Genomic DNA, 14,001 nt, shown 5'->3' with positions numbered 1-14,001 from the left:
CAACGTTGTATTTGGTCAAAAACAATGAGTACTACAAAGATGTAAGTGTTGGAGCAGAGGAAACAGCTATAGAAGAAGATAGTGATTCTTCAGTTGGTCAAATTGAAAAAGTTGATGTGTCTAGAACTGAAGAAATATATGAACATTATACTGTTCATCATTTGCATTCAAAAGAAGTAATGGGAAATGCAATTGACTTGTTTCAAATGAAAGCAGCAAAAGGAAGTCCCATTAGTGTATGGGAAGAAAGTTTGGAAGCTCGTTGTTTTCCACAATTATTTCCAACAGGTTGTGGTGGACGATATGATGATCGACCAGTTCAAATTCCTGCAGCTGAATACCGGACTCTAAGATTATATGCTGAAGATCCAAGGTTTCGTCAATGTATTCCATATTTATTTCATCTTCTGTTTGAAAGTGATTTGTCTGGGCTTTCTTATGCAGTTAATCATATATTGAAAAGTGGAGCTCATTTTCAAAATGTTTGTGCAAGGGACTTTATGGAGAAAGTTAATCTGCAAGACAGTATTTTGGAATCTCAGCTAATCAATCTCATGGCATGTCAACGTGGAACCAACGAGTATTGGTTTCGTCGTCATGGAGAATTGAAATGTATGCTAAGAAACTTAGGAACTCCTACATGGTTCCTCACTCTTAGCTGTGCTGAGTATGCATGGGACGATTTACTTCAATTTCTACGGGAGGCAAATGAAAACATACGAAATATAGAATTGAAAACACCAGGAGAACTGTGTTCTTTAGATCCAGTGAATGTTTGCAGATATTTTAATCATAGATTTGAAGCTATGATGTCTTTTATTACCAACAAAAAAAATCCTCCCCTTGGAGAGGTTTTGGATTTCTTTTGGAGGAAGGAATATCAAGCGAGAGGTGCTCCTCATATACATATGTTGTTGTGGATTAAAGATGCACCCAAATTTGGATCAGATTCAGATGAAACAGTGATGAGTTTCATTGAAGAGTATTCAACATGTGCTGTTCCAAAATCTACTGAAGAAAACAATTTAAGGCAACAAGTTTTACGTTTTCAATCTCATCGTTGTGGAAAGTACTGTCGTCGAAAATTTAAAAACAAGGAAAAGTACTACACGAAATGTCGTTTTGCATTTCCTCGACCAGTGATTTCTAAGGGAAGAGTAAATAATTTAATGTCATCTCTACGACATACTGTGACGAGGAAATCTCCCAAAAATACATATAATTTGAAAAGAAATGAAGAATCTAAGTACATCAACGATTACAACCCAGTGATTTTGTCCATGTGGAATGCTAACATGGATATTCAGTTCGTTGCTGACAACTCTATTGCTGTGGCTCGATATGTGACATCTTACGTCACAAAAAAAGAAAAGACAGAACTGAAGGAAATGTGGGAGGACATTTCACATGAAAAGAGTCTAAGCAAGAAATTATACAGTTTCAGTCTGAAGATGTTGTCGCATCGAGAAATTGGAGCATATGAATGTTCTGATCGGTTATCATCAGCAAGTCTCTATGCCAAATCAAGAACAATCATTTGGGTGAGTCTTGGTCTTGCTGCAACACGAAACCGAGTTTTGAAATCTGTACAAGAAATTGAATATTTGGCGGAGAAAGAACCAAACAGTACAGATATTTTGAAGACAAATATGTTGGATACATACTATCCAAATAGAAGTACTCACCTTGAGAACACTTGTTTGTATGAAGTTCTTCAAAACTACAGTTATAAGAGGAACATCACAGAAGATATCAATAATGGAAAATATGCACTCATTGGCTATGAAGGATGTCTAGTAAAGCAGAAAAAAGGCCATTTGATTAATCATCGAAAATTGAGTTGTGAAGTTCCAGACAAAAGAGAATTTTACTATTTAGCTCTTTTGCAATTCTTTAAGCCATGGCGTACAGAAGAGGAACTACTTGGAGATTTTCTCTGTTATGAAGACTCTTTTAATGCAACTAAGGATACCATAGAATGTCCTATTTTTCTAAATTATCTGCAAATGTTGAATGCAGAAATGGAGCAAGAAACCACAATTGCTGAAGAGATAGCTAGAAACAGTTCTCAAGATAGTCAGAGTTCTACTTCATTGAGCCAGGATCCACTAGGAGGACCAATTATCCAAAATGAAGCTGCCACTGCCATGGATTAGGTGGAAAGAGCTATGGAACAAGCTCAAGAGGATGGAGTTAACTTAGAAGATTTGGTAAAGCAACTAAACATTGAGCAGAAAAAGATATATGATGAAGTCACACAGCAGATTGAACATGGATTCAGACATGAGGAAAAAGAGTGCTCATGTATATCGTTTGACCCTGTCCGACTGTACGTAAGTGGAGAAGCGGGGACAGGAAAAAGTTTTCTAATTAAAGCCATTGCAAGTTATCTGCAGAAAAGGACTGATTCACCACTGTCTTGTGTTGTAACTGCTCCAACTGGTCTGGCAGCACATAACATTAAAGGGATTACTCTACATCGTTTATTGATGCTGCCAGTTGAACATGATAATAAATTGCATTACAACAAGTTATCTGGAGATGCGTGTTCTGAAGTTTCAAGAGTCTTGAAGAAAATGAAACTTCTTATCATTGATGAAGTAAGCATGGTCTCAAATCTAATGCTTGCTTTTGTGCATTTGAGAATGCAAGAAATTCTTAAAACAGAGTATGATGTGTTATTTGGAGGAAAACACATTATTGTTTTTGGAGATCTATTGCAGTTGACTCCAGTAAAAGGACAACCAGTGTTTAAAATGCTCACACATGAAGATACCAGGAGGTCCCTTGGAAGCATTGGAAATGTTAATATATGGCAAAATTTTAAATATGCTGAACTGGTTCAAAATATGCGACAGGCCAAGGATGAAGATTATAAAAATATTCTACAAGATGTAAGAATTGGAAAAGTGACTGAGCTTGGGAAAAAAGCTTTGCATAGTCGATTAATTTCAAATTTGTATCCAAATGAAAACATTCTTCCAGAGAATATTTTTAAAAAAATGACTGAGAAGAAATCTGGGATATGTTTGATGCCAACTCTGCAAGAATGTTCCATCTTCAACAACAAAATGTTAGAGTTAGAAAATGAAGAGATTGTGAAACTGGAAGCAATAGATAAAATAGAGCATATGGGTGCAACAATTGTTTTGTCTGAAAATTTGAAAACTAAATTGGATTCATTGGAGAAAAGTATTTCAAAAACAGCTGGTTTTGAAAAGACTCTGAATGTGTGTTTAAATTGTCGTATCATTTTGAGAAGGAATTTAAATGTTGAAAGAGGTCTGGTAAATGGAGCAATGGGTTATGTTGTTGATTTTGTGAATTACAGAAATAGAGATGGAATTGAATTTTTAAAAATAAAATTTGATGGCATTGAACAAGTACAACAAATAAGTCGTGGTTCTGCTAGATTTTTACTTGTAAAAGACTTATATGTTCGCCGAAAACAGTTTCCTGTTTGTTTGGCGTATGCAGTGACAATTCATAAATCTCAAGGTTTAAGTGTAGATGGTGCTTTAGTGAACATTGGAAGATCTGTGTTTAAAGAGGGTATGGCATATGTGGCATTATCACGAGTCAGAACTTTATCAGGATTGTACTTGATTGCATGTGATGAGACAAAGATTTATGCAGATCTAGATTGTGTTAAAGAATACAATAGATTAAGAAGAGAATATGCTCCACATTTGCCTCAATATCCTCTGTTTGAAAAACGTGTGGTAGGCCGAAAAAGAAGAAATGAGGATAATTGTAGTGAGGTAGTTGCAAAAAGACAAAAAGTAGAGAAAACTGTAATTGAAAACAGGAAGAAAAAGAATTGTGGAGAAAATGTTGTTGGATTTCAGTTTGAAAATAGTTCTGGTGTCAACTGCTATGCTAATGTAGTGATTAATGTTGTTTTTTTTCTTAAAAGTTTACAAGAACAGATTGTTGAAAATCGGGATCAAAGATTGTGTGGTTTATTGAATTCTGTGTTTGAGAAATGTAGCAGTGTTACAGCACAAATAGAAAGTGTAACAGAAATTCGAAATATTTTAGATATGTGTTCTGGTCAAGATAGATTTTCACAGAACATTCAGCAGGATTGTCAGGAATTTTTATTGTATATGTTTGGTGTTTTAGAAGATGAAGGTGTAGATGTAGATAATCTTTTCAGCCTTTCTTATCAATGGCAGCATGACTGCCACAATTGTAGTTCATCAAGTACTACTAGAATAGACACTGAAAGATTTATATATTTGACTTTACCAGACTGTAAATCAGTATCATTTAAAAATCTAGTTAAAGCAGCAGATCATAATATGGTGTGTACCCAATGTAAGTGTCCAATGCTATCCACATTATTCATACAAAGTTATGGTCAGTATATCATTTTAGTTTTCCAACGATGTAGACCTGATGGAACTAAATTGACAACTTCTATCAAAAATTTTGTAGCTTCTCAGTTATCAATTTCAGGAAGAACCTTTACAACTGAAGCTATTATTTATCATGATGGATCTTCGACAACCTCAGGACATTATACATGCTACTTAAAATCTGAAAATGGATGGAGTTACTGCAATGATTCTCATTTGACTTATAAACAACGTTTGCCTTATGACTCTACAAATTCTTATCTAGTGTTTTTAAAACCAAAGTTTTAGTAAAGGGAATTGGCCTTTGAAGACGGGAATAGATACTAAAAGTTAGTTAGTTAGTTAGTTAATCTAATATTTTAAATTATTTATCTCATGTAGATACTTTAAGTGGATCTCAAAGTAAAAAATACTGATATATCTGACACAAATTGGCCGTGAGGAAAGTGTAAGATATGATGTTCTTAGATCTTTTTTCATAGGAAGTCGATGAAATGGAAGTTATAGAGCACAGCAGACTTTTTTTCCACCAAAAGGACCTTCACTATCTGCAATTTGGCCTCACGGAAAAGTAAGTGAATCAAAGATTAGTGTACATATATGAGATGTATGTTTGAATGGTTTTTTTTAAACACAATCTTTTAGATTGTGTTTTTTTTTCCCGCTGTTATATGATGAAGACTTGGATCTCACTAATTTAAGTGAAATTCAATATATTCTGAGAACAGCAAAAATAAATAATGTAACATATTGTAGAAGTTATTGTGTAGTTTGCATTGTGTAATTTATATTGTGTTCACATTGTCTTACACTCATTTTCTTTTTCACCCTTATTTACCTCTCTTTACTAATTTACACTCTTTTTTCATCGCTGTTTCTTTAGTGCACTTCATTCACAACTTCTCAATCTAATAGGAACTGTCTGCATTTCCTCTGTTCCTTCCACCACTTTTTATCTTTTTCATATTCTCACAGTACCACTGCTTTAGTTTCCTAACCCTCTCTTTCTTTTTCTCCATTTTTTTTTCTTTCGCACTCATTGTACTGTAGTTCACTTAGTTCTTCCTTTTGTCTTTCTGTGTACTTACTCTCTCACTCCTGTTTTATCCATCGTTCTATACTAACTTCATTCCTTTCATCCCTTCACTCTGTGACTTCACTTCACTCACTCTCAATCATCTTCTATTCCTCTTTTTTATTTATAGTTTCTCAATCAGACTTCTCTCCTTTTCACTCATTTTTCTTTTATTTTCTTATCTTTACTGATTTTGTTTTGATATCTTACATTCTTTTAGTATCTTATTTATCTTTAGGAATTTGTTTTCTTTCTATTTCTTTTTCCTTTTTTTTCTCTTTCTACATTACTTTCTTTCTGTTTTTCTATCCTTCACTATTGCTTCATTTCTTAGTAAACTTTTGTAGATTTTTAAACCTCATGAACTGTTGCTTCTAGTTTATTATATATTTTTAAATAATTATAACGTGTTTTTTCTTTTATCTTTCAAAGATACAAGTTTGCATTGATTATATGGTAAGTGTGTTTACAAAATCTTTTTTGTTATCACCTTTGGTTTTATTTTCACTATTTTTCTCTCACCCTACCTCACCCCTGTTTCCTTACTTTGCTTTTCTCACTTATTCTTTTCTTCCATGTTTACTTCCTACCACATTCAACTTCTTTCAGTACCTCTGTCTATGCACACTCCTTCACTTACCTTTTTTACTGGTTCACTTAGTCCCTTTGTGACACTCCTTCTTTTACTCTGTCTCTTCTTTCACTCTATTATTCCCCATGTCTTACCCTTATTCACTTACATGTACCCTGTTTCACCCCTCTTTGCTTATATTCAATGCTATTTACTTTCCCTCCATCACTACTATTCCTTTCCTCTCATTCCGTCACTACCTGTCATTCCCATACTTAACTGTCCTTCCTTTTACTTTCATCATCCATTTACATTCTCCCAGAACCTCTGCTTTAGTCTTCTTCCTATTTCTTCTTTTCTTTTGCTCCCTTATTCATTTTTCTTTTCTCAGTTACTTCCTCTTACACTTTTTATCTGTCTTACTATCTATTACACAGTCCCTCTGTGTTCCTCCCTTTAGCTCTCTTTCTCTTAACACCACTCTCTCTGTCCCCATTCTTTATGGTCACTCCTTCATTAATTTTTTTTTTCTTTTTTTTTTGTTGGTGCGCTGACGGTACGCGCACCGAAGCGTTCACCGGTACGCGCACCGGGAGCGCCCTAGAGTCAAATATAAAAAAAAATGTAAAATATTATCTTAATATACATTATAGTGTTCATTTTAAGAAAAACATACCTTTCACAGCTAAAGACATTTGTGAAAAAATAAGCACAGAAATTCACTAAAAAGTACATAGGTATGAAGCCCTATAAAAAGTTAAAAATTAGCATTTAAAAAACCTATGAAATTCACTGAAAAAACCATAGGTTTCACACCAGTTATAGTTAGGAATTAGCATTTAAAAAACCTATGAAATTCACTGAAAAAACCATAGGTTTCACACCAGTTATAGTTAGGAATTAGCATTTAAAAAACCTATTAAATTCACTGAAAAAACCATAGGTTTCACACCAGTTATAGTTAGCTGGAAATTTTACTGATATAAAACCATTGAAATTCCCACGTTATAGTTAGTCGGACTCACTATAACTTGCGCGTGCAATGCACTGCTGATGACGTCACATATTACATCATTCATGACATGGTCAGTGACATCACTGATGACACCATCCTTGTGACATAGTGACAGACCTCCTTTCACTGTAATGTAACTCTTGAAACACATATTCAAAAATAGAAACTGAAATTAAAAAAAAAAAGCAGATACCCATATCAGTTACAACAAGTAATTCAGTAATTCCACCATCTATATACACATCCACTCATACATATACTCACTCATCATATGAAATGATACACCTATACATCCTGTTACACACCAACAATCATCGAGAAGTTACTCACAGACATACTCACACGTGCAAATAAACTATTGAACATCCATTTATTTGAATATAGAGTTATACACACACTTCCACCTTACTTCTATTGAAAATTACACATATTTATTCTCTTAAACAATCACTTATAGAAACACATACTTATTTAAACAGGAACTCTTTCAATCTCTCACTCTCACATATACTCACTTATATACATCAATATTCACATATACTAGATTAAAACATATGTCGTTATTGATAAAGACACTAGTGAGACAGTCATTCACTCACTAACACACACATATACACACTCATCCACCCATACAGTCCTGCACATATGCTGTCTTCAAAACACATACAAACAGAGAGTCAGTCACTCATGCATCTATGTGCTAAGTAATACCCCCACCAAACCATATAGACACTCATACTGATACTAAGAGAAACATCTAATAACCCATATACATACGCATGTAGCTACTTACCAACACATGTAGCCACTTATACACCAAGTGAAACACTAATATATATATATTTAAATATTTAAACATTACTCACTAATATTTATTTTTCAGAAAGACACATATTCACTGGATGGTGTCATCAGTGTCATGAGTGATGTCACTGACCATGTCATGAATGATGTAATATGTGACGTCATCAGCAGTGCATTGCACGCGCAAGTTATAGTGAGTCCGACTAACTATAACGTGGGAATTTCAATGGTTTTATATCAGTAAAATTTCCAGCTAACTATAACTGGTGTGAAACCTATGGTTTTTTCAGTGAATATATATATATATATATATATATATATATACATATATATATATATACATATATATATATATATATATATATATATATATATATATATATATATATATATATATATATATATATATATATATATATATATATATATTCACTGAAAAAACCATAGGTTTCACGCACGTTATAGTTAGGAATTAGCATTTAAAGAACCTTGCAAATTCACTGAAAAAACCATAGGTTTCACACATGTTATAGTTAGCTGGACATTTCACTCATACAAAACCTTTGAAATTCCGCAATTATAGTTAGTTCAGCTAACTATAACTTGCGCGACCGCAATGCACTTCTGATGATGTCACATATTACATAACTCATGACATGGTCAGTGACATCACTCATGACATCACTGATGACATGTCAAATTAAATTTTAATTTAGTAAAGAAAAATTGTTTTGAAAATGTTCCTTATTTAAATTTAATTCATGAGGTAGTAGCAAAGTGATACAATTTTGTGTTCTTCATGTCTTGCATCCTTTCTCTCACTGACTGTCTTTGATTAGTTTACAACATAAGTAAGTATATAGAAGAGCAAGTGTGTTTAAGTAGAGTAGGAACTCATAACTCCCTATGCCAATTCTGACCACATATTGAGAAAGGAAGGAATCATGTGAGCAAATCTGTTTCTGCTTTCCTGAAAGACTACAGTATGGATTCAATATACCACAATAACTTGCATAACAACATACAAGGTATCTACAGAGGAGACGATGTCCATTTCCATTTAGTTCTATATATATATTTTTTTAATCCAATAGGTCCACGCACCGTGAGTGCTCGGTAAATGCACGGTGCGCAAACCCTATCACCGCCATTTAGTGGTTTCAGAAGAGAGTGAAAAATATAACTTAAAAACGTGTGAAGGGGGTAGGGTAGAGTGTCCCTGACCCCTTAGGCCTTCTCAGGAGAGGTCCTTCAAGGACTCCTAACGTTAAAAATAATGTTTATTTTTAAGAAAATAACAGAAAACACGATATGTCCGTGCATGGGGAGTGCTCGGTGAGTGCTCAGTGCGCGGACCTCGGTAAAAATTAATAAAAAAAATAAAGTAAAAAATCATATTTGAGTGTTTACATGTTTGTTGGCTCTAAAAAGAGCTGTTGTGTCTATTGTGTTTTTTTGGTACCTACAAGTAAGTACCAATGCAGAGTCTGATGTTACGGAGATAGACTGTGTTCCCTTCATCAATGAAATGTACATCATCTGTCCTATAGATGCCTTGCATGTTGTAACACAAGTTGTTGTGGTATATACAACCCATTCCATAGTCTCTCATGTATGCAGAAACAGATTTATTTACATGTTTCCTTGCTTTCTCAATCTGCGGACAAAATTGATTGGACCAATTCCATTTTTGCCTTAGACATCTATTGGAATAGACAAAGGCAGTTTGAGGAAAAAGTGAAATCAATTGTCCAAAGATGTCCTTCAATAGCATTTCCAGACCAACCCCAGTCAAAGTGCACCACAGTGCACAATTATGAGGTTAGGGTGTGGGAGATGCATGAAGGATTTTACCAATGGTATCAATTGGCGACATCTCAATCCTCTCTGGCCAATCCATAAAATATACACATTTGGTAAATCGAGGTTTAAAATTCCTCTGTTTGTTGCATACCTTTTTGACCAGAATACAAAGCGGTGTCCTACAAACCATACTGAAAGCATGTTCAAGGCAGATCTGGTTGTACTCCGATGAGGGCTGTAAATGAAATGGCAGTTGGAAAGCTTGCAGTTTAGGAAAAAAAGAGGAGGACATTCACTGCACTTGAAGCGTAAGAAATTATTGGTGCTTTCTGAAAATGCAAAAGAGCATATTAGGGTGCATAGTTTTGTTTTTTTTAAAAGCAATTCTAATGGTCCAGAAAAGGTCATTGAAAAGAACATTGCACATGATTAGCTGTTATATTGAAAGCTCTAACAACCTTGATGGATTCATTTGCAACATAGTATGATGAACTTTTAAACTCTGTTATTCCTTAGGTGGGAGTTACCATGGTAACAGGTTGAATGAGCAGTAGGGGGATGTGTGAATATTATGTGAGTTTGAAAGTTTGGAAATGTAGAACCAATTGAAATGTTAGTTTAGTTTTGAAATAGTGTTGGAAGACATTTCTCTGGTTATGAGCAGAAATAAGTGGGAAGAATGAGAGGGAAACTGCCATTTCTGTTTCCAGTGTCTGAGCTGCAGTTCAGGGATTCTGCTTCAGAAAATCTGGTGTCTGTTTCACACTGTTCTACATTTTCAAAAGCGATTTTAAAGGTGAGTAATGTAGAGAGAGTGCTGTTTGCAGTATTATTATTATTATTAATATTACATTCTTATATAGCGACAGAATCGACCCCCAAAGGGGTATCTCCGCGCTTGCCTTGGGAACCCGTCATGGTTTTTCCCTGTGAGATAGCCCCTACAGGGCATCCCCAAGGTGAAAGCCAGGCATCCCGCCGTGGGGGGCCGTTGTGGAGATTAAGCAAGCTTAATGCCCAGAGTTGCAGAGTGTGAACCCATGATTAGGTCAGGCACCGAAGCGAGAATTATCGAGTCCATGGACATTTGAGCTCACGACCCTGCCACGTCGGGAATTGAACCCTGGTCCCGGGTCTGACCTCTGCTTCAGGGTCTGCCTGCTCTAACCAGTGAGCCATACTTCTCCACATAAGCATATGGGCTTCATTACTGTTGTATTTTTAAAATGAGTCAGGTTTCTGCATTGTAGTGTAGTGCTCATTTAAATGGGTTGTGCTCTTTGTGTAAAATGATTTACCATGCTAAATGTTTTTTGATAAAATGTGTGGCTTAACGATTTTTGACAAGGATCACAGTGAGTGTCTGTGTGAATTAAGGAATTATATTTTCACCTTTTTCCATAATGTTCACTGAATGGTTCATATTAGAAATGACATTTTGAAATGAGTTTGGTTTCAGCAATGTAATGTAGTGCATATTGAAATGGGCTGTGTTCTGTGTCTAAATCGATTTACCATGTTAAATGATTATTGCTGAAATGAGTAGCTATAATATTTTTCACAAGGGTCACACTGTGTGTGTATGTGAATTAGGGAATTATATTTTCATCTTTTTCCATAATGTTAGCTGTGTGTGCTTACAGTTTGTATCTTTTAGTTTATAGGGTAGACTTCTTTTTAAATTGTTTTTCATGCTTGGATTCAATGCTGGTATAGAGATAGTGTAATGGTTTCATTGGACTTGTAAATATGCTCCTTTTTTACAAGCGTCTTGCGCAACCTTTAACATGGGTGCAAGCAGTGAATGTATGGAGAGGAATAGGAATAGCAGATAGAAAACAATATGAAATGGTGTGGGAGATGCATAAAGGATTTCACTAATGGCATCAATTGAGATGGAATATAAGATAAAGAGAGGCATATTTACAAGCCCCTTGCACAATGTTTGACATGGATGCAACCAGAAAATACATGCAGAGTAATAAAGTTGGCACACCGACAAGAATATGAAATGCCTTGAGAGATGCTTAAAGGATTTTACTAATGGCATAAATTGAGATAGAATATACAAAAAAGAGAGGCATATTTACAAGCCCCTTGCACAATGTTTGACATGGGTGCAACCAGAAAATGCATGCAGAGTAATAAGAAATGAGTTAGGTTTCAGCAATGTAATGTAGTGCATATTGAAATGGGCAGTGTTCTGTGTCTAAATTGATTTACCATGTTAAATGATTTTTGCTGAAAGGTGTGGCTATAATATTTTTCACAAGGGTCACACTGTGTGTGTATGTGAATTAAGGAATTATATTTTTATATTTTAGGGCATATTTAAATGGGTTGTGCTCTGTGTGTAAAAGGATTTACCATGCTAAATGTTTTTTGATAAAATGTGTGGCTTAAAGAGTTTTGACAAGGATCACAGTTAGTGTCTGTGTGAATTAAGGAATTTTATTTTCACCTTTGTCCATAATGTTAACTGTATTTTCTGACAGTTTGCATCTCTTAGCTAATAGGGTATTGTTTTAATTTGGATTGTGTCTTATTTTATGTATATGCCAATGAAACTATTACACTATCTCTATACCAGCATTAATGTTAAGCATTGCGCAAGGGGCTTGTAAATATGCACAGTCGGAGCTCTTACGTTGCGTGCACGTGTGACCTACCCTTGCAAGATTTGTTACTACTTCAAAAAGTAATATACTGTTGTTAAAAATGTACGTTAAAAACTTAGATATTATGGTTTAGAAACTTTAAAAAATGTGTTGGGGTAAGAGCTCAGAGCGTTCACGGAGTGCGGACCCTGTAATCATATAAAAAAAAACTTGAAAATAAAAATTATATATATATTATACTAAATATATATATTCAATGAAAAAACCATAGGTTTCAAGCCTTACATAGTTAGGTGTTAGCATTTAAAAAACCTTGCAAATTCACTAAAAAAAACATAGGTTTCAGGTCATATATAGTTAGGTATTAGCATTTAAAAACCTTTGCAAATTCATTCAAAAAACCATAGGTTTCAGGTCATATATAGTTCGGAATTAGCATTTAAAAAACCTTGCAAATTCACTGAAAAAAACATAGGTTTTAGGTCATACATAGTTAGGAATTAGCATTTAAAAAACCATTGAAATTGTTCCTATATAGTTAGTTGTACTAACTTTATTTTGCGCACCCGCAATCCACTGCTGATGATGTCACATATTACATCATTCATGACATGGTGAGTGACATCACTGATGACATCACTGATGACATCTCAAATGACATCACTGATGACATCACTGATGACATCTCAATTGACATCACTGATCACATCACTGATGATATCATTCATGTGATAATACGATGCACCTCTTCACACTCTAATATAACCTTTGATACACCCAGTGTTAAACACAGATTACCATTCTTGAAACCATTGGCACACCAATATCAGTTACTACATACGCACACACTGATTGCTAGGTCTATACACACATCCAATCATTTACCTATAGAATCACTCATACATACAGTCACTCATCAATACAACACTATAATCTGCACTCAAACACCTATACAGACACTCACACTCTGCCACTCATCCATGGAGTTGCTCACACATCTAGTCAGTCATGCAAAGTATCAATCACACTTTCATTTCCTCAACTATACAGTTATACACACAACACCTTACTTATTTAAACATATACAAACACATACTTACTTAGAATATACAATTACTGATACAAGTACACAATGATCCATTCAGCCACTCGCACAAGCAGTGGCTCTTATGTATAGTCATTTATGTATGCCAGCTACCCACACACATACACTCAGTCTCCCATACAAATACTCGGGCAACCAATCAATAACACATATAGCCACTCATAAAGCTACTGATCAACACATGCTTTAGCTTACACAACAACAGACATACTGATGCACACATTCAGACAGTTTAGTCACTAACCCATTGCATTCAATAAGACACATTTAATCACTCACTCATACATTCAGTCATGAACCTACTAAATCCTTCATCCTGACACTTATACTTCTACTCACTTTTTACTATGTAAAACGTATTTAAACTTTATAGAAACATACAGTCACTGGATGATGTCATCAGTGATGTCATTTGAGATTAAGCATGGGCGGAAAATCCGTTACGCTCGCGGATTTTGCGGATTTTCGGTAAATTCGCAATCCGCGAACGCTCGCGAATTTACCGAAAATCCGCAAATTCGCACGCAGCAGATTTTTTTTTCTTGGTGATACAATTTTGCGGCGTGCGGTGTAAGTTCGCAATTGCGAACATGTAGGTGCGGCGGGCAGCAACAATCTCGCACTCGCGAAATTACAAAAATTGCAATTC

Source organism: Lissotriton vulgaris, chromosome 8 (genome assembly GCF_964263255.1).
Source record: "Lissotriton vulgaris chromosome 8, aLisVul1.2, whole genome shotgun sequence".
Lineage (NCBI taxonomy): Eukaryota > Metazoa > Chordata > Amphibia > Caudata > Salamandridae > Lissotriton > Lissotriton vulgaris.
This window is presented reverse-complemented; position numbering follows the sequence as displayed.